We start from the raw sequence: 7,785 nt of genomic DNA on the forward strand, positions 1-7,785 counted from the left end.
ACAAAATTTAAGTAGAAATTATCTTCAAGCACTTACAGAATAATGAAACCTGGGTCAATAAATAGCTGAGATTTAAAAAGAAAAAAATAATTCAGACAAACCTGATTACCTTTCTTGATAAAAAAAAAAATAACTAAATTAGTGGAGGGAAAGCAAGATGTGTAATAAATTTAGACCTTTGACATACAGTGTCTCCATCAATCTTTCATAAAAAATTAATGCAAATTGGCTTCTTCAAGGTGAACACTGTCATCTGAATTGAAAACTGCCTGATAGATCATAAACAACGAAAATAATAATAGCACTGATGCATCTAGCCATAGGAAAGAAGAAACAAATATCACACTAAGATCAATGATAGATCTGGATTCACAAAGCTTTTATATTAATAATCTGGGAAGAATAAAGATAAATGAAGTAATTATTCATTTAAGAAATGTCACTAAACTAAAAAGTGCACTCTACACATCTGAACGCATTATAATAGAAGATTGCTGTGAAGGATAGAACCCTAGTAGGATATCCAAATAATAATTGACTTGGAGCCAACCCCATGATCATTTCTCTATATACATAAAGTTAGTTCAGTCAATTCACACTTATGGTGACCACTGTGTAACAGACTAGAGACAAATGCATTCTGTTTAAGACTCTGCAGGAAGAGCAATAGGGATACTCCTAGGCAGAGAAGGGTGAGGCAGTGGTGGGTGAGGGCACTGTGGATGTGGAAATAAAAGTCAAAACAGCTATGGCTCCTACTCCCATGACCCTCAGACATGGCCCAAGCAGGGGAAGATGCTCTAAAATCTGCCAATGCCTGAAAGTTGTGATAGAAAAAGTAAATAAATTACAAACGAACAATGATAATGAAAGGTGACTGAACTGGTTTAGATGAAATACGAAGAAAGCGTAATAAAGTGTTGATGCTAAATTCACATATCATTTTAGTGTTTACACAGTGCTTTCCCATCGTCTCATTTGATTAATACCCTCAGGTATCCTGAAATAGTCAGGAAAGGTGTGATTAATAGATTCATTCTCCTCCCGAGGCTAAGTAAAACCAAAGAAATTGCCCAAGATTACATACTCAGCTGGGGATCTTTTATTTCTGCTATACCTACTCCAACCATTTAAAACAATTCACAGAGAAGTGCAATCAGGTTTGGAAATATGTAAAAATTATACCTCAAAAACTTTTTTATAAAGGAAAAGCAAACAGTATCTTTATTAGACAAATAATTTCCACATTCACTAAACACATGAAATACATTATTTGGCCTCAAGTCGACATACTTACTTTTCCTCTGCCTGCCTCCCTTTCATCCTTCCTTTATTCCTTCCCCTGCCCTTTTTCCCCCATGAGCATTCTTCTTGAAAACATGGGAAGCAACTCAAGGGAGTAAGAATGTTTAAGTACATGTATTGCAAAACAATCTTTCTGGGAAAATCTCAACTTTCCATCCATGGAGGGAGTGGGAGATTTTTTTTTTCTCAGAATTACCTACAGCCCAGAAGGCTCTTAAATTACTTTTATGATTAACTTTAATGCCTCCATGCCACCCACGTGATAATGTCCATTCTCCATGTGGGCACTGTACTGCAGTAGACAGGCAGCTTGGTTTGTCTGCCAACACCATTGGAAGCAAATGATGCCTGCCTTCAGGTAACTGGATGAAACATTTCATTAGAGAAATGTTATTTGTATGTTAAGACACTCTTGTCATGATTCCTTGCAGCTGTTGATTTCCTTTTCACAAGACTTATTACTGTGTAAATATAGCACATGCATATATAGGTATACATATATATATATACACGTGTGTGTGTGTGCGCGTGTGTGCGTATTTCCTTCGTGGACAATTCAATCAGTACAGTTTTCAGCCAAATAAAACAAAAAGCCAAGTTAAATCTTTCTTAAACATAAGTTAAAATGATGATGTGCAACAATACTGCATTGCTAGAATAGATCAAATGACCTCATCAAAGATGTTTGAGAAGATATCAAACGTATCCATGTTAAATTTCAAAATTTAACTGTGAAAAGCTCTCTAGATAACCATCTGTTTATCTAGTTCCTCCTATATATAATCAACTTTCTTTCAAACAGGAACTCTTACATTGACAGAATAAATGAGTCCAAATATTTGGCTTAATAGATCTTCACTTTAATTAATCAAATAAAATGAATCTTTCAACTGAAGTAAAGTTTACATTTGTCTGTTTGATCTACAATTTTGAAGGATATTCGTAATATTTTGTACACCACAAAAAGCATATCTACTTTTATTTTTATTTCAAGCAGCTGGCCTGTGTATACAATCATAGAGGAGAAATGTTTTTAATAGGGATATCATCTCTAAATTTTAGTGTGTTTCAAACTTATTTATAAAAGGCAGAAAAGCTTGAAATAATAATTCAGAAACATTTTAATAAAAAAGTATTAGGTATTTATGATTCTATTATGTGCATTAAACTTTTGGAAAATAATTTAACTTCAGATGATATTTCAGGATCAGAATGTCTGAATAATAACACATTTTTGTCACGATGTCTTAACATTAAGACAGTAAGACATTCTGTAAGATTGCATGATGAGAAGACTTAGATAAAGTGAGAAGTTATTGAGACAAATGGGGCTAAAGTATTATTAATGTTGACTGGTAAAATGCAATGAGGATCTAGAAGATTTTATGTTTCCATATATCACCATATCCTACTATTCTTTTTCTACCATATATGGTAAAATCATTCACAAAAAGTAAAACAGAGAACTGTTTTATAAAATTATGTATTTATGATAAATTATAGAATCATAAATTCACAGCATAAGCGTCTGAATCTATAAAATACATGTATGTATAAATATACAAACTTCTATTTACAAATAATTAGCTTCCAGGATTGTGTCTGATAACTTTTAATGATAATAAATGTTCATGTCAGATCATGTTTTGTAATCATGATCAACCTATCACTGAAATAATTTTTGAGGCGTTTCTCATATTTGAGTATTTCACAGTCAGCATTTCAGTATTGTCATCCATCGCTATATTCTCCTCATTACCAGGAGATGGCGCTGTGGGTTTTAAATCGCAAAGCTAAAATTCCCAAAGCCGCGCTGAAATTTTCAGTTTCTTTCTTTCCTTAATTTGTGCACGCCAGGCAATCCCTAAGAGTGTTTACCATTTTTTCCTCGAACAAGTTTAATCTTTAAAATTTTTTCAAATGTTTAATATTCTATGATGATAAGATTCCAGGGAGAGAAGGGTGTGACACAAATAAACATAACAGCCCCCTAGGGAGGACAACTGAATGGAGTTGTCCCAAGTAGGCGAGGCGGTTATGAATTCCTCATAAACTCTTTTCACTAATTTTGCTCTACCTCCACCCGCATGTCCTACATTGTTCTCTGAGGTTTCAGCAGTGATAATGCAGGCGCTAAGTTATTCGCTCACTGTACGGTCCCCCTGGCCTTCAAAGTCGCCAAGGTGCGGAAAGACCACGCAGGAGCCAGGTAAGACCCTCGCGGTGGGCTCGAGGACCTGTGTATGCACCTCGCGCTGAGAAAGCTGCCTCCCGGGGCTCAGGGTTTGTCTTCAAGGTCTGCTCAAATTTAGGCTAACTCGTACCCAAACAGTAGTGAGGACCAACATCTTTTCTGTAAAATAGATACAGATAAGGAAAATCTTCTCGAAAGAACGCTATATGAACAAGTTTCAACTTTTCCACAGTCGAAGTTTTTGGAATTGCCAAGCAACTTGGAAAGACTAGGAAGACTGGGGGCCCTTGGCTCACTGCCAGGAATGCACCAGCTCGCGCTAGTCCCCCAGCGTCGTCACCCTCGCTGTCCTCCTCCTCATGAGCCCACACATGTGGACCCAGTCTCTCTGAAGTGAGCTTTGTAGGACTCGGCAGCGAAGGGGATGAGAAAATACAGACGACAAAACGACGCCGAAAGGCTTGACCTCTGGGGCTAATCTCTCTGCCTCCGAGTAGATCTCGTGCTCCCAAATCCGGCGGGGGCGCAGTATGGTGAACCCCACACCTAGCCCCCTCAGCCACGCGGGTTTCAAGCTGACCCAGGCGCCACCAGGCAGCCCCGGGTGGGCGAGTCAAGTGCAACTTCAAGGTCAATGTGCCTCTGACTGGGGCCTGGAGAGCTGCCAAGAATGCTGGGCTTGGAGCGCTGGGGTCGCGCCCCGCTACTGCGCCTTGGACCCCGCAGTGGAGGGCGCTGAGACCGCACCCCCCTCCCCGGGCAGTTTTCAGGAGAGGGTCCAGCTGGAGTCTCCGCGGTGGGGACCAGAAACGATATTCCGGGTTGGATTCTTCCTCGGCTGGGGAAGCACAGCTGGCGGAGAATTCCCACGGCTCTCAGGGGATTCGCTTTTCCAGAACTGTTCTCAAGCAAAGTTGTCATTTTTGCCAAACTTTGTTTTTACTTTTTAGACTGTTCTGAAAGAGATAAATTGAAACACACAGAGAGACAATTTTCCTTCTCAGAAGATACACATAGCTACCCAAATTCAGACTTGTAACTTTTCAAACTAGTCAAGTAATAAACTATTTATCAGTACTATAAAAATAACAAAGAGGAACTCCTGGCTTACTCTTTAGAGTAGATTATGTTCCGTTCTGATTTTACTTGGGTTCCTATCTCAAATTTCAAGCAAATATCAGGATGATCATTAAGAAATTTAAATAGTACCTAGAAAGTTTGGTCTGCAGCTCAATGCACTAATTTCAATGCGGTGCTGCCTGCTGAATATTTTAAACTCCTTTCAAAGCAGTAGCTGTATTCCCTCTCGCAGTAACAAAACGATATTCATCTTTACACAAGGTGCTCTGGCGTTTATAATTTGGTATCCAACACCCGGCCGAGAATGTTCCCTTTCCTGATGCTTTGGCCAACCGGCCTCGATAAGCCAACCAGCCCAGAACCAGGGGCGCTGGGCTGGGTGTTCCTCGGGGACGGTGCCCCCTGCTCGCTTGGTCCCTGGAGTGTCCCGAGCTGCCCCCCGTACCCCTGCTGCGGGCAGAGTGGGGGCAGTCCTCTGCCTCTGTTTCCCAACTGCTTTGGTAACTCAGTGACCCTCTGTGAAACTGCAGTCAGAGGACTTCCCTTCCGTAGTTTTCATTCTAAGCGGTCATCTGTGAGTCAGAAGATTTCGCCGTGGCCTGATTTCCCACCCTTTCTGCCCGCGCAAGCCGAAAGCGCTCATGTTGGCTTTTCCTTTGCCACTTTTCCAACTTGCCAGTTCCATCAGGAGCCCGGATCCTTGCCCAGCTTCTTGGCGGAGCCAAGTTCGAGCGCACAGATTTCCCGAGCTCCAGCGGCCAGGGGGCACTGTGTGAGCGGCTGACGTCACCCTCCGCCCGGCCGAAACCAGGCGGCGGGATCCCACACAGTTGAGGAGAGGGAGCCGAGGCCGTGACTTAGGGCTGGCGACGATTAAACCAAGTAACGAGACACCGGGCAGATGTGTTTTCATCGCCCTGTAAGATAAATGCAGTGTTAAGTGCCTGACAACTTCCCAGAAGCAATCAGCAAAAGTTTACGAGTGCATAAACCTCAAAGACCATTCCCCAATGGTTGTTATAAGGCCGGTATTTAGAGCTTCCATAAATTCTTCGGCCGTTTCCCAAAGCAAGTTTTCAGCGACTATTAAGCAGCCACCTCCTCCGGGAAGACTAGGGGGATTTTCTTGAATTACAAAAGAGACTTTTGGCTCCTACCGAGTAAAATGAAGTTGTGCAAAAGTTTGTTCCAGAAGCTTGGATGGCAAGGGAGAGGAGGGAGGTGGCAGGAGGTCGTGGAGATGGGGTCGGGAAGGGCCACGAGATGCGCTCAAGTGTTTGTTGTCTAAGGGCGAAAGACAAAGGTCCTGCGAAGATCCTGGGTCTAGCTGAGCTGGCAGGGCCTTTGCCGCCTTCAGTGTCGCTCCTGCTCTGCCATCCCGGCTCTGCCGCTCACAGCCCCGCATGGCGCCCCCCACCAGTCCCTGACATGATCGATCCTTCGCCCTTCAAATGTCCACTTCGGGCCGGCAGGAATCCTGGCGCCCTGCGGAAGGTGGCAGCCCACAAAAAGGGCAAGCTGGCTGGAGAACTAAGTCAGACATTGTCAGATGTGTCCCCACCCTGCCCAGAGCCACGACTGGGCCAGCCTCCGCCCTCCCGAAAGTAACCCAAGGACTTTGATAAGTTAGTGTCATGCATACACGACCCACCTATGTTTAGAGAGAACCTTTGTTTATGATCCCAGTGAAAACAAAGTTGCTAATTGAAAAACAATAACACTAGCGTGTCTTTAGCTCTCTAAAGGGAGAGGTTAACAGCTGCGAACGCCGAGGGAGGGACGGTGGGAGGGGTGCGGTGAGCTAGGGGCTGCCCTGCACGTAAACAGCCTCGGGGTCCCAGACGAGACACGTGGGACCGCTCAAGCCTGCAGAACCCCCGGTCTCGGTCCCAGGCACAAGAGCCTCCCGTAGCCCCGCCTGATCTTTCTCAGTCTTTAGGTTCCAGGACATCCAAAGGAGCGTAGGTAACCGACGTCTACGTAGTATTTCTGTCCCCGGAAGACTGGATCTCAGAGAATTATTATGGAAGATACTGCTGGGCCCCTTTTCATCCTTTCCAGGTGAAAATACAGACATTTTTGTGTCGCCCTCACCCTTCCTTTATGAAATAAGGTGCCCAACTGTTCTGATATTACCATTCAAAAACAGGTTCTGTGGCGAACCTCATTTGTGAATCTATTACAGAGATTAATAGATTATTTCTCCTTTTTCAGCTAATTCTCAGTGGGGAAATTTAACCATATGGTAAGGAGAGAATTAGAATTTCATCACATTAGAGCAAAATGTAATGAAAAGAGTCCAACACCTGGGGCCAACTCCGAAAGCCACAATTAAAAGGTTTTTAATGAAACCAGAGAAACCAAAAATTGCATAGTCTTCAGTAATTCTGCCATATAAGAAAGGGTTATTGGAAGGTGTTGGGAAATATTGTTTTTACTTATGTCATAAGGATGAAAACCAGTTGCTAAATACCATGTGTACCCAGAGACCGAACGCAGGAGTGAGAGGACCGCGTGTACCAGTGCCCATCCGGAGAGGAGCACTTGTTTTTACATTCTCCCTTCCCGAACCCTCCAAGAACAACAGAGGCTGATCCAGATGTCCTTAAATGGCTTCCGGGTAAATAAATATGCATAAATGCCTCACTCGGTGTGGGAGAGGATTTGACTCCTAGTGAAGTTGACTCTTTTGAAGCAATCAGATTTTCATCTTAAGGAAAGTTTGAGAAACCGGTTTGTTTCTTTTTTTTTTTTTTTTTTCCTGTTTAGGAAATTGTGTACTTCACAATTACCATCACTGTAACAGTTATTTGGAGACCACTGCAAAATCACTCCCACCCCACCTTAAAAAAAAATGGGCTGCATGATCACTTGCTCTTCATTTTGCTTTTTTCTTTCTTTTTTTCCAATCTGGGTAGGAAATGGGCAGTGGGGGGTGTGGAAATGAGGCAGAGTGTTCGAGGGACGACTGCTTTGCTCTCTGACTAGCTGAAAACCTAGAGTGAATTTTGGGCAAGCCAGCTGGGACACCACCTTCTCTCGGAAAGTCCCATCCCCAAATCCAGACCAGTCATCCTAGGAACAGGGGTGGAGTATAATTCTCGCCCGGAAGGGTAATTTAGCACAAGCTGAGACAGCAGTGGCGAGGGAAGGGCAGTGGGGGGTGGGGTGCGGTGGGTGGGGGCGTCTGCTTTCCACAGGACTCC

General features: G+C 43.2%; 1 long non-coding RNA gene across 1 annotated transcript; it reads right to left on the reverse strand.

Moving 5' to 3' along the window:
* Window positions 1-2,143: 2,143 nt before the first annotated feature.
* On the reverse strand, window positions 2,144-5,086 carry LOC103891338 (uncharacterized). The gene is made up of 2 exons (XR_655581.3): window positions 4,709-5,086; window positions 2,144-4,455 (listed from the first exon to the last, which is right to left on the reverse strand). It is a non-coding gene; the product is annotated as an uncharacterized LOC103891338 (long non-coding RNA).
* Between the last annotated feature and the right edge of the window lie 2,699 nt (window positions 5,087-7,785).

This window comes from Pongo abelii, chromosome 7 (genome assembly GCF_028885655.2).
Source record: "Pongo abelii isolate AG06213 chromosome 7, NHGRI_mPonAbe1-v2.0_pri, whole genome shotgun sequence".
Taxonomy (NCBI): domain Eukaryota; kingdom Metazoa; phylum Chordata; class Mammalia; order Primates; family Hominidae; genus Pongo; species Pongo abelii.